The sequence below is a fragment of the Tenrec ecaudatus genome, chromosome X (assembly GCF_050624435.1).
Source record: "Tenrec ecaudatus isolate mTenEca1 chromosome X, mTenEca1.hap1, whole genome shotgun sequence".
Taxonomy (NCBI): Eukaryota; Metazoa; Chordata; class Mammalia; order Afrosoricida; family Tenrecidae; genus Tenrec; species Tenrec ecaudatus.
Genome location: NC_134548.1, coordinates 140,870,068 through 140,892,497, shown reverse-complemented (window position 1 = coordinate 140,892,497; position 22,430 = coordinate 140,870,068). Strand labels below are relative to the sequence as shown.

Here is a 22,430-nt window from a genome sequence, read left to right as displayed (position 1 = left end):
GAGGTGCCAAAGGGACCAAGTATAAGGCATCATGCAAATATATATATATATATATATATATATATATATATATATATATATATATATATGTGTGTGTGTGTGTGTGTGTGTGTGTGTGTGTGTGTGTGTGTGTGTGTATGTATATATACCATATTGAATGAAGGGGGAAGTGCAGAGTGGAGTCCCAAGGCCCAAGTGTGGAGATGGGTCAGTCAGGGTGCGAGGTAGTACCAATGAAGAACACAGTTTTCCCCCAGATCCTGGATGCTTCCTCCCCCCAACTACCATGATCCGAATTCTACCTTGCAGGACTGGATAGGGCAGAGGTTGTACACTGGTGCATATGGGGTCTGGAGGCACAGGGAATCCAGGATGGATGATACCTTCAGGACCAAGGGTGTGAGGGGCGATGCTGGGAGAGTGGAGGGTGAGTGGGTTGGAAAGGGGGAACTGATTACAAGGATCCACATGTGACCTCCTCCCTAGGAGATGGACGGCAGAAAAGGGGGGGAAGGGAGACTCCGGATAGGGCAAGATATGACAAAATAACAATGTATAAATTACCAAGGGCACATGAGCGAGGGGGGAGTGGGGAGGGAGGGGGAAAAAAAGAGGACCTGATGCAAAGGGCTAAAGTGGAGAGCAAATGCTTTGAGAATGATTGGGGCAGGGAATGTGCAGATGTGCTTTATACAATTGATGTATGTATATGTATGGATTGTGATAAGAGTTGTATGAGCCCCTAATAAAATGTTTTAAAAAATATTCTCATACGTTGATTCATTTAATTTTCAGAATAGCACAGTGAGGTAAATACTAGTTTTCCTATTTCACAGATGGCAAAAAACTGAGAAGGAGAAGTGAAGAAACATATGCAAGGTCCCACCTAAATGATGGAGGCCTTATTTGAACCTAAGTTGTCAGGCATCAGAGCTTAAAATTCTGAAGCAACAAGAATTTCAATTTCATCAGAAGTACTGAATAGCTCTGAAGTGATATGAATAAAGGGATCCTTGGATTAAAAATTGAAAATCACTAGAATTATATCCCCTGATAATTCCCATAAAGTTATCAGGCTTCATCGTTTCAACAACTCTTCCCTTGGTTTGGTTGGCCAGGTACCACCAGGGACGTCTTATTCAGCAATCAGCTTCAGCCTCTGATTGCAGACTTAAATGTTGATCCCTGCTGTGCGGAGCCAAGAGTTCCTGGATTTGACTGTTTATTCCTAGAGGTTAGTAAATTGCCTTTTTCTGACCTTATCTCCTGGTTTCAGACTTTGTTTCCTGGCTTGCATCATTTGGCATGAGGCCATGTCAGCTCTACACTCAGAGTGGCTGATCAAAAACTGGGCCAAAGATTTGTTGGACACAAAAAAAGCTAGAGCATGTTAATCTGAGAGTCATCCTTAGAAAGGACTTGTCCCAAGGGAAGAAAGTTTCAGCTGGAATTGGTTATCCTGGCCCACTGAAAAAGGCCCTTGTCCTAAGTGTGGAACTAGCGAGTCACTGTGCCCGATGGCTGGCTTTCCCTCAGATTGGTCTCCAGCCTTAGGCCTCAGTGCTGTGGAGAGTAGAGGAGAAGCACATAGAAAGCCTGGAGGGCTCCCCTGAGCAAAACTCCCTAAGACGCCTGAGCACCATAAGTATCATCCTCCCTTTGGTTTTGGAGTCTCTGTGGATGTCCCCTCCAAATTTGGAACCAATTGTGAAGAAAAGACTATTGAGAAAAATCATGTTTATAGCTGAAAAGCTTATGTAATATTGTTTTAAAAAAGAATTTAAAAAAAGATGCAATTTGGTGAAGCCACAATGAGCTTCCGAGTTCCTTCCCTTATCTCAGTTCACTAGAACTCAGTGACATCAAGTCAATACTGACTCATAGGAACCCTGTGAGTTTCGGAAACTAACTTTTTACAGGAGTAGAAAGCCCTGTCTTTCTCCCTCCAGTTTACTCGAGAGGTCATTTTAATATTTAGATACATAAATTTATCAAGTGATTGCATCTGACTGGTCCTGGAGAAAGAGAGCATATCTCTGTTCTCAGATTTTTGTGATATTAACCTGCATGTTATTGTTACAAAGTGTAAGATCCCGTAAACTGAAGAAATATGGATGTTTATACAGTGTACTATGGGGTATTTAGTTCTTCAATTTGGTAGTATATAAATATCCAACTGAATAACCCAAAACCCAAGAGGAGATTGGAGAGCCCACTGAAATAACAATAGCACCTAAAGTATATTTTCTCATATTGAGGCCCATGTAAAAGACTTATGCATGGGAAGAAAAGATTCAGTAAGACGAGAACAGTATTGCTCCTTCTGTCCAGAGCTTGTAGCCCCAATATTATCACATCAAATCCAACTCTCAGTGACCCTATATACTTTTTCTGAGACTGTAAATCTGTACAGTCACAGATAGCCTCATCTTTCTTCTGCAGAGCAACTGGCTAGTGTAAGCCCCAACCTGTGGTTAACAACCCAACACCTAACCCACAACACCACTAGGTATACTTAGAGACCAGAGAGAACTAGAAAAATACAGGTAACATAGGAATGCATAATTTGTTTGTATCTGTATATCGATGAAACAGTGCACATCTTAAGGAATCTATTTCTTTGAAATGCCAGGAACCATAAAAACTTCTAGGGACATATAAACTATGGGGTCATGAAGAGATAACTCCTAAACTATTGCTTACATTAGTAGCATTTGGCATAATGCTCTAACCAATGAAGTACCTGATTACAAACTGATCATTTTATCTTCAAAGTGGCAACAGAAAAATATCTGATAATGCACCAAGAATCATCAATAAAATTAACATCAAAAACCATGGAAGCCAAAAGACAGAGAGATGACATATTCAAAGTACTCAAAATAAAAGATTGCCTACCAATAACTCTGTTTATGGCAAAAATATCCTATGTAAGTGGAGGAAAAAAATTAAGACATTCCAAGATAAACAAAAATTGAGAGTCTAGACACTAGGATATCTGCTCTAAAAAATACTACGAGTTCTTCAAGCTAAAATAAAAGGTATTAGATGGTGACTGGAATAGATCTGGAGAAAAACCGAGCACAGGTACAGTTAACTACATAGAAAATATAAATCATAGTGTAAGTATATGTTTTTTAATTCCATTTTCCTTAGTTGATTGAAAAGAAAACTAACTGTAAAGAAGTGTAATTATAAGTACAAGTGAATGGATATACAATATATAATATAATCTGTAATAATGAAAGCATTAATTGGGGAGCAAATCTGATCTATATGGAAGAAAATTTTTTAACCAATGGAATTAACTTATTAATTTAAAATTGATGGTTAAAAACACAACTGCTAATACTCTACTCCAAGGACACCACAAAAAATGAAAGCAATGATAAGAGAAGTCGAATATCACACCAAAATATCGATGTAACACAAAAGATGGTAGGAATAAAGGAAAAAAAAAGACATGATACACTCTTATCACAATCCACACATATACATACATCAATTATATAAAGCACATCCGTGATAACAGTTGTATGAGCCCCTAATAAAATGTTTAAAAAAAAAGACATGATACACATTGCTAATAAATGGTAGAGGTAAGTCCAACCTTACTAGTAATTACATTAAATGTGCATGAGCAAAACACTCCTATTGAATGTTGGAGAGTGGCAGAATGGTTTAAGAACAAAAAAAAATTATCCATTTATATGCTGTCTACAAGAGACACACATGAGATTCAAAGATCACCATACTGTCTACAAGAGACACACATGAGATTCAAAGATCACCATACATTGAAAATAAGCAAGTGGAGAAATATATTCAATGTGGAGGAAACCAAAAGTGAGCTGGAGTAGCATATTAATATCAGAGAAAATATATTTAAATTAAAATTTGTTACTGGATAAAATGAAGGATAATTTGTAATGATAAACATGCCTATATATCAAAAAGGTTTAATAACTATAAATAAAATACTTGAAACAAATATGTATATAATTGAACAATTCATTTTCTAACAGTTGACGGAAAATGAACAAGAGAATAAAATCTTGAGCAACACAATAAACGTTAGACCTAAAATACATGTATACATCATTCTACCCAACAGCAACAGAATACATACTTATTCTAAAGTGAACATGAAAATTTCTCAGGATAGATAATATACTATATAATGAATAAAGTGTCAATGAATGTGGAAGAGTTGAAATACAAAAGATGTTTTCTGGCCCCAATGAAATCAAGTTGAAATAAGGATCAATAATAAATGTGCAAACTTCAAAATTTGTGAAAGAAAACAATAAATTCTTATGTAGTCAATAACTCAATGAAAAAAAATCAGGGAAAATTAGAAAGTACATTGAAATGAATGAAAAGACTATACAGCATAACAAAAACTACCATGTGCAGTGAAAACGTGGCTCAGAGGATGTTTTATAATTGCAAATGTCTCCATTAACAAAAAAATAATTACCTCAGGCTAATAACCTTATATTTTACTTTGAGAAAGGGGGAAGCAAAATCTGAACATATGGAAAACAGAGGAATAGAAACAATAAAGATTAGGGTGGAGAAAATGGAAGTGACTATTGGAAATTGATAGAAAAAAATCAGTGACTTTTTTTATTTTCTCAAAAATCAGAAAATTTCTTAAGTCCAAAATAGAATAAAGAAGAAAAAAAGACATTTCAGAACACCAAAAGAATGAATGAACAAATGCTGAAAGTGGACTTTGGGGCCAGGGCGTGGTGCCCCAACAGACTGGACTGGAAAACACTCCTAAGGGCCAGCAAACGATACCTGAACTAACTACAAGCTTTTCTCTTGTGAACTGTTTTGTTCCGTTCTTTTTCAGTGGTTTGTTTTTGTTGTTTTGTTGTCTGGTTGTATACTGTTGCTTTGTTTTCCTCTGTGTTGTTTTCGTGCATGTTAGTGACTCCACAGGTCTGTCTGAATAGGACAGGTTGGATGAACTATCTGGATGAAAGACAACGGGACCGACAGTTCCGGGGGGACTTGGGGTGGGGGGGTAGGGGGGGTATGGAAGTGGTGTTAACAAACCCAGGGACAAGGGAAAAACATGGGAACCCAAATGGTAGAGAAGGGGGAGTGGCAGGCATGGTGGGAAATGATCAAGGGTAAGGTTGCTTAGAGAAGAGGTATACTCTAGCCCAGGTGGCGATGAAGCATGGTAGTAGGGCAGGAGGAAAGTCAAGGGAGATGGAGGAAAGAGCTAGGAGTCAAAGGGCATTCATGGAGGTCTAGACAAAGACATGTACATGCAAATATATATAGGAGGATGGGGAAATAGATCTATGTGTCTATATTTATAGGTCAAGTATTAAGGTGGCAGAAGGACCTTGGGACTCTACTCAAACACTCCCTCAATGCATGAATACCTTCTTTTATTAAATTGGAACTCTATGATGCTCACTCTCCCGACACAACGGCTGGAGCCAAAGTGGGTGAACAAGTAAATGTGGTGAAGAAAGCTGATGGTGCCCGGCTATCAAAAGAGATAGTGACTGGGGTCTTAAAGGCTTGAAGATAAACAAGCGGCCATCAAGCTCAGAAGCAACAAAGTCCACATGGAAGAACACACCAGCCTGTGTGATCGAGTGGTACCAAAGGGATCAGTTACCAGGCATCAAAGAACAAAAAATCATATCATTGACTGCACACCTCCATGATAGGATCGCTGAAGACAAATGGGTGCATAAGCAAATGTGGTGAAGAAAGCTGATGGTGCCCGGCTATCAAAAGAGATAGTGTCTGGGGTCTTAAAGGCTTGAAGGTGAACAAGCGGCCATCTAGCTCAGAAGCAAATAAGCCCACATGGAAGAAGCACACCGGCCAGTGCGATCACGAGTTGCCCAAGGGACTAGGTATAAGGCATCATGCAAAAAAAAAAGATATAAATGTGTGTATGTATGTGTATATATGTGTATATGTATATATGTATATATATATATCATATTAAATGAAGGGAGAAGTGCAGAGTGGAGACCCAAGGCCCAAGTGTAGGCCAATGGAGATCCCCTCATAGAGGGGTTTAGGAGAGGAGATGGGTTAATTAGGGTGTGAGGTAGTACCGATGAAGAACACAGCTTTCCCCCAGATCCTGGATGCTTCCTCCCCCCAACTACCATGATCTGAATTCTACCTTGCAGGGCTGGATAGGACAGAGGCTGTACACTGGTACATATGAGGGTTGGAGGTACAGGGAATCCAGGGTGGATGATACCTTCAGGACCAAGGGTGTGAGGGACGATGCTGGGAGAGTGGAGGGTGAGTGGGTTGGAAAGGGGGAACTGATTACAAGGATCCACATGTGACCTCTTCCCTGGGAGAGGGACAGCAGAGAAGGGGGGAAGGGAGACTCCGTATAGGGCAAGATATGACAAAATAACGATGTATAAATTACCAAGGGCATATGAGGGAGGGGGGAATGGGGAAGGAGGGGGGGAAAAAAAAGAGGACCTGATGCAAGGGGCTTAAGTGGAGAGCAAATGCCTTGAGAATGATTGGGGCAGGGAATGAATGTATGGATGTGCTTTATACAATTGATGTATGTATATGTATGGATTGTGTTAAGAGTTGTTTGAGTCCCTAATAAAATGTAAAAGAAGAAAAGAGAAAAAAATGATTAGGGCAAAGACTGTACAGATGTGCTTTATACAATTGATGTATGTATATGTATGAACTGTGAAAAGAATTGTATCAGCCCCAATAAATTGTTAAAATAAAAAAAAGAAATTAAAAACAACAACAACAACAAAAAGAATGAATGAACAAATGAAATAACTGAATAAAGGAATATCATTAACTCATGTTACATAAATGCAGATTATAGCAGAATATTATTTGTAAATATGCCAAAAATTAGATAGCATAGATGATATGGGTTAAAAATTGCTAGAAAACAACAAGTTACTGAAAAAATGTAGAAAATCTCAAGAGGGCTATAACAAATAATTAATTGAAATTATAATATAAAACCTCACACTAAGAAAAATCTGGGCTGAACTTGCTTCACTGCTAAATTCTGCAATTTTTTAAATACCAAAACTTTTTCCAAAAAATAGAAGAGAGGTAATTTCCTGACTTGTTCCATGAAGTCAGTGTTACCCTAATACTGAAAGGAGACAAATACATTACGTGAAAGAAAAACTATAGAACAATATCTCTGAGGAAAATAAATGGGAAAATTTTCAAGAAGAGACTATCAACCTGACCTTCTGAACATTTAATATAGATAGATAGAATGATAGATAGGTAGATAGACAGATAGATAGATAGATAGAGTGGAATTTTTCCAATAATGCAAAATGGTTAAATGTAAAAACAAATCAATTTTTGAAACAAAATCTCATGATCATATCAAATTATTTAGAAAAACAATTTGCTATAACCCACCACTTTTTATTATAAAAACTCAGAATTAAATAGGAATAGAAAGGTACTTTCCCAAAGTGATAAAAAGTATCCGAAAAACCAGTAGCTACTCATTCCTAAATGCTTCCTCCCCTGACTCCTACTACCATGACCCAGGTCTACCTTATAAGACTGGCTAGACCAGAGAACACACAGTGCTACAGATAATAGCTCTGAACACATGAAATTCAGGACAGAGAAGCCCTGCAGGAACAGTAGTGGGAGGAGCATATCATGGAGGTTGCAGATGGTCAAGGAGGGGGAAGGAGGAGAGAGGGGGCACCCATCACAAGGTTGGATATATAGCACCCCGCCCTGCCCTAAAGTGTATGAATAACAGAAATGTGGGTGAAGGGAGACAATGGACAGAGTAAGATAGGAAATAATAATAACAATATATAATTGATCAGGATTCATGAGGATGGGTGGGAAGGGGCGGGAGGGGGAAAAGAGGCGCTTATACTAAGGGCTCCAGTGGAAAGCACGCGCTTTGGAAATGATGATAGCAACATATGTACAAATATACTGAATATAATTGATGTATGGAATCTTATAAAAGTTGTAAAAGCCACCAGTAAATGATTAAACAAATAAAATATAAATATTAAAAACCAAAACACCAATAGCTAACATCATACTTAGTAGTCAAGAAGATACTCTTGAATTTCTAATTTTATGATGCCTTCTCTCCACTTCTATTACAAAATATAGAATTCTAGCTAGGGCAATTAGGCAAGAAAGGCAGGCATCATGGATGAAAGAGTTAAAACACTATTTGCAAATAATACAACCTCATATACAGAAAAGTTTAAGTAACATAAACAACATAATTAGAGCTAATAAGTGGTTTAGAAAGTTTACAAATAAGATCAATATATAAAAATCCAGAGTCGCAAAAAACAATGTTATATCCCGCTGCAAACACAACCATTTAACAACCAGTAATACCAGCAATATTCAAATGAATTAACAGGCCGACCGGCAAACAGAATAAGCATGGGAAGGTGAACAGGACTGTACTCATTATATATAAGCTTGGCAGAGGACATTTCTTAATATATATTTCTATGTGCTTTCAATACATACATAGACCCATGGATCAGAACAGAAAACCCAGACATAAATACATCAGCCTATAGGCAACTAATCTTCGACAAAGGATCTAAAATATGCAATGGGTAAAAGACAACCTCTTCCACAAAGGGTGTTAGACAAAGTGGAATGACATATACAGAAGAATGAAGCAAGACCCATACCCCTCCCCATCCACAAAAATTAACTCAAAATTGTTTAAAACCCTAAATGTAAACCCCAGAGCTATCATGATCATCAATGAGAAAACTGGAACAAATTTAAGAGCCCTATAGCAGGGCATCCAGACTACCAACTTCAATGAAGGAGGCACACACAGCAGAAGGCAAGACAGATGACTGGGACATGCTGAAATTACGGCATTTATGCACATCAAAATACTTCATCAGTAGAGTTAAATGGGAGCACAGACTGGGGAATTTTTTTTTAACCAATGACACATTGGACAAAGATCTAATTATCAAAATCTACAGAGCTCTACAGATTTACCCACTGACTTATTCTTTATTGCTGCTTCCATTAGCTTTGGTTATGGATTCAGCAAGATGAAATCCTTGATAATTTTCATCTTTTCTGCATCTATCATGATGTTACCTATGGGTGCCGTTGTGAGGATTTAGGTCTTCTTTACAATGTGGTGTAATCTGTACTGAAGGCTGAAGCTTATCTTCAACAGCAGGTGCATCAAATCCTCGTTACTTTTAGCAAGCACGGTTGTGCCATCTGCATATTGCAGGTTGTTTATTATCCTTCTTCCACTCCTGAGGCTGCATTCTTCTTCATGCAATCCAGTTTCTCTGATTATTTGCTCAGCATACAGATTGAATAATTTGGGTGAGCGGACACAACCATGTCACACACTTTCTGATTTTAAACCACGAAGTATTCCCTCTCTCTGTTTCACAGCTGACCCTTGATCCACGTACAAGTTCCACGTTAGCACAGTGAAGTGCCCTGGAATTCCCGTTCTTCTCGAGGTTACAATTCATGTAGTCAAATGCTTCGGTTTAGTCAATAAAACACAAGTGATGTATTCCTGATATTCTCAGCCAAGGGTCAGATAGCATCAGCAGTGATATTCCTAGTTCATGTGCTCTTATGAACCAGCCTGAACCACTGGCAGATCCCTGTCAATGTACTGTTGCAACCAATGTCAAATTGTCTTCAGCAAAATTTTACTCTTGTATGGGATATCAATTCTATTGATTTCTAATTTGCACATTCCATTGGGTCACTTTTCTGTGGAATAGGTATATATACGGATATCTTCCAGTTGGCCAAGTAGCTATCTAATTTCCTGGCATAGATGAGTAAATGCTTCCCATGCTTCATCAGCTTGTTGATGTATGTCATTAATTCCATCAATGGTAAACATGGGTATACCTGTACTTATTTATTATTCTGTAGTGAACAACTTTTTATCATACACTATAGTGAACACATTTTTCACGACAGCTAAAATCATTCTTCTAGTATGGGTGGCATCTGTCCCCAACCCATAGCACATTCCTATAAAATCAAAGCCTCTTCTCATTTTTTAATTGCTGACAGGGATGGAGTTACCCAGAAAGCAATGTGATGAAACCCACATAAAGCTGTTCATAATAGATAAATAAGTAGGCACAACTAAGCCTGTGCTTGTTTTTCTTACTGGGTAATTCCTCCTCACCCCCCTGGCCGCCCCGCACAGTAGCTTCGCTGTGTATAGGACAGAAGACAGAATACTCTAAAAAATTCTATAGCCTCAGAGTCAGAGTGCTATATTCATTTAGATTACAACATCTAGAACCCATCAGGGAGAATAAAAACTAGGCATAAAGGAGTGTAGCCTGTTTATGTACTATTGAAAATTGCTGTATTACACATCTCCAAGTGAGTCAGTGGTTAAAGTGCTTGATTGCTAACTGGTCTAGAGCGGGAAAGAGACCGCAAATTGAGATATTTTATAGAGACGTGGTTAAGTGGGCAAAGACAAGGCAAATCATCCAGACTAGGATATAACAGTTTCCAAAACATTCATGACCATGGTGCTAAGTATCAATGATAGAAAACAAAGGATATCATCACAAAATTATAACTGGCAGCAGATCAATTCAACACTGTTGCAGGAGGGACTGTAGGGACTATAGTCATGGAAAAAGGTATTTGATTTGGGCGCATGCACAAATGCCCTTTCAAAGGGGTACAGGCTTCTTTGTAGGGCCCATATCACTTGACTAATGCTAATTGATTGATTGTCAATGTACATGTTTCATGATCATGTAGCCTTGAGTCATATCCAACAACACCCTGACCTTTAAATTACCCAAATCTACTGCCAGTAGTTTGAGCCTGAGTCATATATGGTTTCTGAAAGTTGATCTATACGGGACCAGTCATGTTTCTCCATGGAGCAGCTGATGGGTTTAAACTATCAACCTCAGGTTAACAGCTCAATACCTAACCAATAGTGCCACCAGGACTCCTTCCTTTCAATAACTAAATAAAAATCTAATTGCTCTAGTAACCTTATACGACAGGGTAGAACTGCCCCTGTGGTTTTCTGAGACTGGAAATCTTTCCTGGAGTAGAAAGCCTCCTCTTTCTCCATAGCTGCAGCTGATGGTTTTAAACTGCTTACCTTGAAGTTAGAAGGCCCATGCATAACCACTTTAACACCAGGGTTTCTCCTCTACTTGGCATGCATCCGTAAATTATTAAAGGCATGCTCAGGCAAAATCCCTGCAGTCATGACTGTCCTTGGGATGGCCAGGAGAGTTACAATATACTTTTAAACACATTACTTGAGGGCAAAGCTACTATGTTACTCTTAAATGGTCAGAAAGAACTCATATTATGGTAATACTCCGACTGGAATGTTTTCTTTTTGTTAGGTGCCCTCAAATCATTTCCGACTCACAGGAACCCTGTGTACAACAAAACAAAACACTGCCTGGCCTTGCGTCAGCCTCACAGTTGTTATGCTTGTATTGAGCCATGGTCGCAGCCACTGTGTTGATCATCTTGTCAGGGGTCTTCCTCTTTTTCACTGCGCCTCTCCTTGATCAAGCACAATGTCCTTTCCTAGGGACTGATCTCTTTAGATAACTTGTCCTGGTAATATATCATTTTGTCCTACTGTGGTGGCTTGCATGTTTCGGTGATACTGGAAGCTAAACCAAAAAGACAAAGTCACTGCCATCCAGTCAGTGTTGACTCATATTGATACCTGTGCTTTTCTGAGACGGTAACTCTTTACTGGAGTAGAAAGCCCAGTCTTTCTCTTGTGGAGCTGCTGGTGGTCTCAAACTGGCAACCATGTGGACTGCAGTCCAATGTGTAGCCACTACACCACCAGGGCTTCTACTGGAAAATATTTCACTGGTGTTTCAAATAGGAGAAATGTTATCCAAAGTTAACAGGTGTTCAACAGAGCTTCCAGACTAAGAACAGACTATGAAGTCAGAACAGCCGCCCACTTCAGGGCAATTAGCCACTAAAAACCGTACTATGCATTACTTACTGTTTCAAGGCTTGGGTCAGGTGCACCTTAGTCTTCACTGTAGCATCCCGACTTTTCACCACTCTAAAGAGATTTCATGCAGCAGATTTCCTCAATGCAATGGGTTGTTTGACTTCTTGACTGCTGCTTCCATGAGCATTTGATGTGGATCCACACAAGGTGAAATCCTGGACAACATCGTCTTTTACTCCATTATCATGATGCTCATTGGTCCAGTTGTGAAGGTTTGGGTTTTCTTCGCATTGAGTTGTAATCCATACTGAAGGGTACAATCCTTGGTCCTCAGCTGCTAGTTCACTTTCAGCAACCAACGTTGTGTTATCTGCATATCAAGCTTTCCTCTAATCTTAATACCTTAGCCTACCACAAACCAAGTCCTTTTTAAATTTAGAATTAAACATAAGTAAAAGTTAGTCCATTCGAATCTACCCGCTACTCTGCAAAACATGTGGCAGTCAGTTTCCATAACGACAGCCATGAAAAACCTATGTTTTTTATTTTTTCAACACATCTCTAGCTGAATCAAAGTTACTAGGGAGCGAATACGTATTAATGGCATGAGTTCACAAAACTTTGTGAAAGTTGGAGCTTTCCCCAGGAGGGAAAAAAAAATCAAACTTTTTCATTTTAATTGGAGAGTTAGCTATAGGAAAAGACTTCAAAATTTTTTAGAAAAAAATAAAATTAAAAGATAATAGACTGTTTCCATAAGCTTTTAGAAGCTCCCTGATAAACCTGATATTGTGTTTTTGAGATTTTCATTAATGCAAGGCAGAAGTGATTTTTTATTATCAAGGCATCTTATTAATATTTGCAGGATGTATTTGCTAACACAAGTTACCTATGTCAAAATCAGTATATCTATTTCTTGATCTGTTTGTTGACGGTTGGTCAATTTGCTATTCTGTGGTGGCTTCCATGTCCCTTTGATGCTAGAAACTATGCCACCAGTATTTTAAGTACCATCAGGGTCCCCCACAGTGAGCAAGTATCAATAGAGATTCTAGTCTGAGAACAGACTAGGAAGAACCAAGAGCCAAATCACTTCTAAAACATTATCCACAGACAAACTTACCAATAACAATGGAACATTATTTGATGTAGTCCCTCAAGTTGGAAGGCACTCAAAACACGACAGAAGATCTGCCTCCTCATACTGGTGTCAACCTTAATATATTAGAAGCAGCAAAGCTTTGAGGACCGGCGTTTACTGATGGGGCATGACTGAAGGTGAGAAGAAACAGCTGAAACCCCTATTAATAACAGGAATGTGGAATATACAAATTATGAATCTAGGAAATTGAGAAATAGTGAAGCATTCAATGGACTGTATAATTATGGACATCCTGGGCAGTAATGAACTGAGAGGATCCCTGATGGCATAATGGGTTAAGCATTAGACTGCTAACTATAATGTCAGCAGTTCAAATTCACTAGCCACTCCTTGGTAGAACAATAAGGTTTTCAGCTCCCGTAAAGATGTACTGCAACAGACACCTACAAGGGAGAGTCTACTCTGTCCTGTAAGGAATGAGGCAGAATATGAGGCAGAATCAACTCCATGACACTGATGGCTTCTTATTGCTGTTGTTTTATGTCCACAGCATCCCCCCTTTTTTATTTTCTTTTTTGCAATCACCAAAAGTTTTCCTTGTTTAGATAGTCAATCATAAACTAGCCAGGTTCCTTAATTTCCTGCCTTGTTTGCCCTACTTGCATGGGTGTCACAATTACATTACTAAGCAAATATTTGTCAAAGAGAAGTGGCAAATCACTAAATATAATAAATTCTACATTAGAAACACTGTGTCAACATTTGAGTTAGGATCTCTCCGTGTATTGGAACACGAAGGCAGATTCTACTGTCCCTGACTCCATGCAAGTTAATAAGCACCAAATGTGTAACCCAAAGCTCACATAAATGTGGACACTAGATCTACACAATATTATTTATCACACATGAAAAAGTAAAATTCAATGACACAAACGCAAAAAATGTCACAATTATTGGCTGTAAATGCGACAGCCATTTGAGAAACTGTAACCTAAGTAGCAACCACATGGAAAGTTTTAGGCACAGTGGCAGAACTTGGAAAGACAGATGAGTTTGCTTCTCTAACTAGATGGTATTGTGCCTTTTCAAAACACCGAAAAGAACCCACTTGGCCACTTATAGATGGTTTCCTTTGTATCCTACCAAATCTTCTCAAAAAGAATCATAGTCTTGTTCTTTAAACAAGAGTTCCCAGAAAAGCTGGTCCCCTGGAGGAAATTTATCCCAGGGAACCCACTCCAAAATTTTATTTTTCTCAGGTTCAATGTTCTTTGGTTTTAAATCATGAATCAAGTCGACCTCCCCTTTCATTAATATAGTAACATAATACTAGTTCTCTTTCTCAATGAAGGAATTTACAGCTGAGGACCAGCGAACATTTTTCAGGTAAAGAGCTGCTTCTTCCAAGTTTTCTCTTTAAGTATATTTTTCCAGCTTTCACTGAAATCCAAATGACCTCCAGGAAGATGGAAACTGCTCATTTCAAGAGAACCTTTTCTCTTTCCCAGGAAGATGCAAAGAGGATGCTTACTACTAGTCACCACTACGCCTACTCTGACTCTAAGCCAGGGCCACACAGTTGTGAAGTGGAGATCATAGTACCTGGAAGAAGAGCTGGACCCAAGCCGAAGTCTGTTTCTATGTTGTTGTTGTTTTGTTGTTTTTTTAAAGGTGCAATGGGCATTTTGAATCAGACAATCTTATGGCTTACTATGGTAATAATGACAGATTCAGAAGGAAAAGCATCACATTCAAGGTCAAAGAGAAGATTTCAAGATTTTCTTTGAAGTGAAATGTCTGTGATAGGATAACATTCACACACCTATGAGAAAGATGAAATTATATGGCTATTATTCAAGTCTACACATAAGTTAGGCTAGGTTTCCTAGAGATGCACGTGCATGCGTGCATGCGTGTGTGTGTGTGTGTGTGTGTGTGTGTGTGTGTGTGTGTTGAGAGGTGTATCTAAAGGAACCACCTCTTATCTGTCAGTCTGTCACACTGTGCTGGCTTGGATTATATGTTGCCATAATGCTGGAAGCTATGTCTTCAGTACTTCAAATACCAGCAGTCACCAATATTGAACAGGTGTTAACTCAGATTCCAGATTTATAACTGATTACAAAGAAGAACTAGACTGTTAAATCCAGAGTGATTAACCATTGAAAATGTTATTAATAGCACCAGAACATTGTCAGATACAGTGCTGCAAGATGATCCCTTCAGGTTGGAAGACATTAAATATATGATTAGAGAATAGTTTCCTCCTCAAATTAAAATGGACCTTAATTATAAAGTTGGAACAAAGCTTTTAAGACTTTCATTTGCTGATGTAGCCTGGCTCAAAATGGGAAGAAACAGCTAAAAAGATTGAGTAATAGTTGGAATGTAAAAAGAAACATGCATCAAGGAAATTAGAAGTAATTAAAAAATGAAGTGACACATTAAGGTGGATACCCTTGGAAATCCACAGGGGAAGTTCTACTCTCTTTCTTAGAGTGATCACAAGCTGAAACCAACTGGTTGGCAGTGAGTCTGGAGTCTTTTGAACAACTTTTAGGTAAGGCAGGGGAGCATGAATGGAGGCTGCTTGACCAGAGACTAAGGCAAAAGGAATTCCCTTAAAGAAATAACTATGACTGGGACTAGAGTTCTGACAGGAAAACCTCCTAGAGCCAGGCCTCCCTTCTGTTAATGAAACTTAAAAAAATCATTTTTGGGGGGGCTCATACAACTCTTATCACAATCCATCCATACATACATTGTGTCAAGCACATTTGTACATTTGTTGCCCTCATCATTCTCAGAAACCCGCAGGGGCAGTTCTATTCTGTCCTACAGTGTTGCTATGAGTAAAAATTGACTCAATAGCAGTTATTTGGGTTTGGTTTATTGCCTGGGAGACTGAGATCCCGAAACAGAGGAACCTCGATTTCCAGAATCCCTCACAGTCATGATTTCCTTGGAGCAATTAATAAAAACCTCCCCGGCATTGTCTCTATGTCTTACTAGAGTAGATTTCTCATTAAAATATCAGAACTCAATCCCAATAACCACTTCTTCAATCTGAAAATGATCAAACTTCAAGATGCATTGATAATTATTGGCCATTGAAATTCCAAACACGAATGACAGCTATTAGTTGCAAACTAATAGCCTAACAACTTCTTCATTACAAATAACTTTTTTTCAACAGCATAAGTGACAACTGTTCACATGGACAAAGAGTGAAGAAGGATGGATGCATTTGGATTATGCTTCTGTACTGTCAAAGAATTACAGTGCTGGGCTGCCAAAAGGAAAAAAAAACATTCTGTCTTGAAAGAAGCACAGCTAAAATGCTCCTTAGAGGCAAGGAGGATGAGACTTCATCTAACGTGTGGTCAAGAGGGACCAGTCTCTGGAAAAGGACATCCTGTTTGGTAATGTACAAAATCTACAAAACAGGAAGACCTTCAACAAGATATATTTGGCACAGTGGCTGCTTCAGTGTGCTCAAAGAGATGAACAACATTGAGGATGGCGGAGGACCAAGCATTGCTTCAGTCCATTGTACATAGGGGGGCTCTGAGTTGGAACCAACATGACAGCACATGGATCCTACCAGAAGGGACACAAAGAAATCAAATTTACTATATTTGTGGGAAGAGATGATAGAGAATTCCAATATCATCAATCAAAACAAAAACATGGGTTGACTACGGGACAGACCATCGATATACAAGCTCATCTTGAAGTTAAAGAAAATTAAAACAAGTGCACAATAATGACCTTGAGTATACTCCACCAGAATTAGAGGAGATTTCAAGCACAGGTTTGACTCATTTTACGGCAATGACAAAACACCATCTGGGTTGTGGGATGATACGAAGAACATTGGATATAAAAAAAGCAAAAGATTATTAAAAAGACATAAAAGAAAGAAAACACCAAAGTGAATGCCAGAAGAAACTAAAAGCTCAATGTAGAGTAGCTAACGTAAAGGAAAGAAATGAAGTGGCAGAACTGAACAGAACATTTTAAAAGGCTATTTGAGAGGGAAAAGGAAAGCATTTTATGAAAGGTGGAAGGAGTTAGAAAGCCAAAAAGGAAGAACTTGCCCAGAATATCTCAAGCTTAAAGAATTGAAGAAAACATACATAACTCAATTTGAACTATTGAAGGATTCCATGGACAAATATGAATAATTTAGGAAGCATCAAAAGCAAGATGAAATGAATAGAGAGAGTCAATGTACTTAAAAAGAAGTCCTAAATTAACCATTTCAAGAACCGACGGGTATGGAAGGAAGAAGTCCAAGCTGCCCTGAAAGCATTAGCAAAAATGCCAAAGCTCCAGAAATCCTTGGGATACTACTTAGACAAAGAAGGTCTCATATTAGCTGCTATCGGTTTCTCGTGTTGTTGTGAGAGGGGGAAGATCAATCAATTTATGCCATAGAGCATGGTTACATAGTTTCCCCAAATAAACAGACACTCCTGTAAAGGTGCTCAGTGAGCCTTAATGTAAATTCAAGACCATATGTCAAGGGGGACATAGCTGTCTCAGAGGAAGTTATTTCATCTTTGGTGGGGTGGGGGGAAACCTGTCATTGGTGAAAACGCCAAACATTACTTATTTAAATGCCAAACATTACTTATTACTTAAATGAGCAAATTTGACCTAGTTTCTATGCAGCTATTGGTGATCCAGGCCATGTCCTATTGCCAACCAGGAATTTAGACTCTGTTCTTTTTAGATATACAACATCCTTCATAGACCACATCAGAAGAATCCAATTTAGAAACCCTACTAAGAAAGCTGAATTTTGCCTAAAGCACACCTATAGTGAATTAAAGGAACTGAAATACTCCCTCAGACTTAAGGCTGAAACACCTAGTGTAAGAAGAAGTAGATAATTACTATCCCCAGGTTATGGATTTGGAAGTCATTTGGATGTTGGTTCAAATTTCTTTCTTTAAGAGTGTCCAATAAATGGCAACTTAAGACTATCATATGTTTGTTATTTTCACACTATCTTTGCTTTTTTCCTGGTATATCTTATCCAGATTTTGTGGAGGAATGTTTTACAAAATTTTGCCTGATTGCCAACCCTCATTGTTAGTGTAAATAGTGCATAGTCATTTGTTTTTAATCTGCATAGCTCAGCAATCTATGCATTTTAGTAAAAATAAAAACTTAGCGTATGCATTCATTTTCTTAACAACATATTATATTTTATACCACTGGCTAAATTAATGATACCATCAATAGTTTAGAAGTCCTGGTATTATGATGGTTTATGCGTTGGGCTGCTTATGAGTTGGCATGGACTCAATAGCAGTGAATATCACAAGATTATCACATGCTCCATGAGGATGATTTTTAATGTTTCTTCAAGAAAATGATAATTATCTATCTAAAATGGACAGGGGACATATATATAATCCATAGATATATGAATGGGTTTGGGGTTTACACGTAATATAAGAACAATTGTCTTGTGATGTGGCTCTACTCAATATTTGTCCTCACAAAGAGATTACTGGCAACATGGAGGCTATATCAAAGTGTGGTAATGAAACCAAATAGTGACCAGCTATCAAAAGAATTAAATCTTAGTCTTAAAACTTTATCTTAATATAAACAACCATGTAAGTGAAGAGTAAGTTAAATCCACATAGAAGAACCACACCAGCCTGGGTGATCCAAGGATTGCAAATTATAAAATGCAGCACTGGGGATTGAACCGTATTAAGACTTTAATTCTGAACACCTGTTTTGCAGAAGGCTATAGATAACAATGAAAATCTAAAATCCATTTGAAAAGTCCCCACATAGATTACGTCTCTGGAGAACTCCCTCTAACCATTGACCAGGAGTGTGAATAGCCTTGTTATCAGACAAAGTGTATATTGACCTCTTGATGAATTCAGATGTAGCCAGGTTAAAATTTAACACCTTGTTTTATCTTCTCCTTTGGACACATCTTAAATTTGCTCTAGTTTTTGTTATTTTCTGCTTTCGTTTGAGTAATATTTTTCTCTGCTTTATTTTATTATTACTGTCAGGCTTGTTTTGTTTTTATTTCTTTGGTATGTCTTTATATAAACTCTAGAGGTAAACCTGTAAACCCTGTAACTAGATTAATGGTTGCTTAGGGATGTGGCAGGGGAAGTTGGTGGGGGTGAGGAATGGAGTTCCAATAATAATGAATACAAGAACAAAGAAAAGTTTCTAAAATTAACCGTGATGATTGCACAACTTTTTAATATGTTTAAAACTTGAATTGCACTTTATATAAATTACATGTCAATTAACCTGTTACAGTTAAAAAAGGATGGGGGTGTTAGGTCGGGCCGACTAGAGAAGCAAATCCAGTGACACTCATATATATGTGTAAAAGAGAGCTTATATTATGACATAATTAGTTATCAAGCAAATGTTCAAGATCAGTCCAGAGGAAGTCCATAACTCCGATACTAGTCCATAAGTTCCTCTTCGGATTCATGTAGCCACATGCAACAATGCAGAATGCAGGAGCATCAGTGGCCGAATGGTACAGAGTCATGAGGATCTAATGGTGGTGGTGACATCATAGGGCTCTGGCAGCTCCCAGGGTGGCTCTTCAATAGAAAGGGGAAGGCAGAGAAAGAGGGGGAGGTTCTGAGGACAGGCCCACAAGGAGGTACCATCAGACTGTGACCTGATTGACAGACTAGACGCCACCCCTACAATTCAGGTTGACTTGTAATTATGTAACTACCAAAATGGGGTATCAATTGAAATGTTTCAACAATTTGATGAAGCACACGCAATTAGCAAGGTCTGGCCAATCAACTGAAAGAGATCCATGATTGTACACATTCCAAAAAGGGTTATCCAACAGAATGGTGGAAATTATAAACAATATAATTAATATCCCAGGCAAGTAAAGTTTTGCTGAATATAACTTAACAATGGTTGCAGCAATATATCACCAGAGAGCTGCCAGAAACACAAGGCAGATGCAGAAGAGGACATTACTTGAGGAATCTCATTGCTGATATCAGATAGATCTTGGCTTAAAGCAGCACGTACCAGACAGATGATGAACTATATTTTTTTAACTAAGAAAGTGCATTTGAATTCGTGGATCATAATTAACCATGGATAAAATTGCAAAAAATGAGAATTCCAGAATATATAATTGTGCTCATTGTAAACTTGTGCATGGACTGAAAGCCCCATTGTTCAACTAGAATAGTGGGACGTTGAGTGGTCTTAAATTAGGAAAACTGTGCATCAAGGATGTATCCTTTCATCGTACTTGCTCAATCTGTATGCTGAGCAAATAACTGAATGTACTATACGAAAAAGAAAGGTAACATTAGGCTTGGAGGAAGGCTTATTAACAACCATTGATACGCCGATAACACAGCCTTGCTTGCTGAAAGGGTGAAGGACTAGAAACGCTTGCTGATGAACATCTAGGAATGCAGCCTTTTGTCTGGATTACACCTCCATGTAATCAATACAAACATAAAACCTCACAACCGGAGCAAGGACAACATCATGGCAAATGGACAAAAGTTGAAGTTGCCAAAGATTTCCTTCTACTTGGATCCACAAGCAGTGCTTGTGTCAATACAGTGATCAGTAAATCAAAAAGTGTATTGCAGTAGGCAAATCTGCTGAACCACACTTTTTTAAAGTGCTGAAGAGCAACGAGGGACCTTTGAGGGAAAAGGTGTGCCTGACCCAAACTATGGTGCCTTCACTCACTTCATGGGCATATGAAAATTGAAAAATAATAAGGAAGACCACAGAATTGATGTATTTGAATTAGCATACTGGTGAAGAATATTGATAATACCATGGACTGCCAGGGGACAAACAAATCTTTCTTGGAAGAAGTACAGCCAGAATGCTCTTTAAAAGTGAGGATGGCCGAACTTCTTGTCATGTACTTTGGACATGTTACCAGGAGAGACCAGTCTCTTGTGTATGTCATCATGCTTGCTGACATACAGGCTCAGTGAAAGAGGCAGACCGTCAAAGATATGGATAGATATAATTATGTGTTTAAACAAGGTTAAGATTGTTGGAATTGCACATGACCAAATAACATTTTGCTCGGTTGGATATAGTTATAGTTGGAATCAAGTGGATGGCACCCAACATCAACATAGAAATGTCTTTGATATTTATATTTTATATTCAAATTCTAGTAAGTATACCCCCATTATTCAACAAAGTACCAAATAAGTTGACTGCAATACAGTTGAATTTTATGGGTTACTTTTTCCCCACTCTTGCATGTAGGTACACAAGTTGTTGTTGTTTGTCTTGGAGTCTTCCTTGCTCAATACACACATTTTTATACATTTTATACATACATAATTGAAAAGGAAGATCAAAGAGGAATAGCATCTGAATTATGGTCCAGGTGAAGGATATTGAAAGTACCATGGACTGCTAAAGAACACACAAACCTTTCTTGGAAGAAACACAACCAGGATGCTTCTTAGAAGCAAGGATGTTGAGACTTGGTCTCGTGTGCTTTGGACACATTATCAGGAGAGGCCCATGCCTGGAAAAGGACACCATGCTTGAGAAAGTAGATGGACCATGCAAATGAGGGAGATGATCAAGGAGGTGGATTGACACAATAATAACAGCTATTGTGAGGGTGGCACCAGACTGGGCAGTGTTTCTTTTTGTTGTCAGTGGGTCTCTTTGAGTCAGAACTGACTTGATGTCACCTCACAAGAATAGCACCCGTAGAGACAACTCCAACTAATAGCAATCTTATCGAACAGAGTAGAACTGCCCCGGACAGTTTCTTATACTGAAATCTTAAAATAACAGATCCCTTAGGGAACCACTGGTGGGTTCAAATGGCTGATCTTTCATTTGTACCCCTGCACTCGCAGGGCTCCTATTACCTGTCTACATGCCTGCCAATGTGGCAAAAATAGAGGGCTATACTTTGAAATCCAGAAAAGGATTGATTTTTTCCCCGCCTATTGTTTAATGTAAACTATCCTTAAATGATCTGTCACGAAAGATGGATATGAGGCACAGCTTTAGGGTAGACCATAGGATTTGGACAACATTCTGCCGACAGAGACTTGCTGAACCTGTCATTACCAGGGAACTCCTCCCCTTTGGCGTGGTTATTGGTCTCATTCTGCTTCATGTGCACAGAAGATAGACTTAAATATCTGAATTTTCCCCTTGGAGCGTAATATTTTAAGGCTTGTTTTTACTTTTACAAGATTCCTTTTTCTCTTGTAATATCCGATCACAACAAACCATTGCAGAACTGTTTATTCTGGATAACAAATATATGGAAAGTTCCTGAAATCACATTTGTCCTAC

At 38.4% G+C, this 22,430-nt stretch overlaps 1 pseudogene; it reads right to left on the bottom strand.

Moving 5' to 3' along the window:
- Nucleotides 1–14,204: 14,204 nt before the first annotated feature.
- Nucleotides 14,205–22,430, bottom strand: part of LOC142433749 (nucleotide triphosphate diphosphatase NUDT15 pseudogene) — an 88,613-nt pseudogene continuing 80,387 nt past the window's right edge.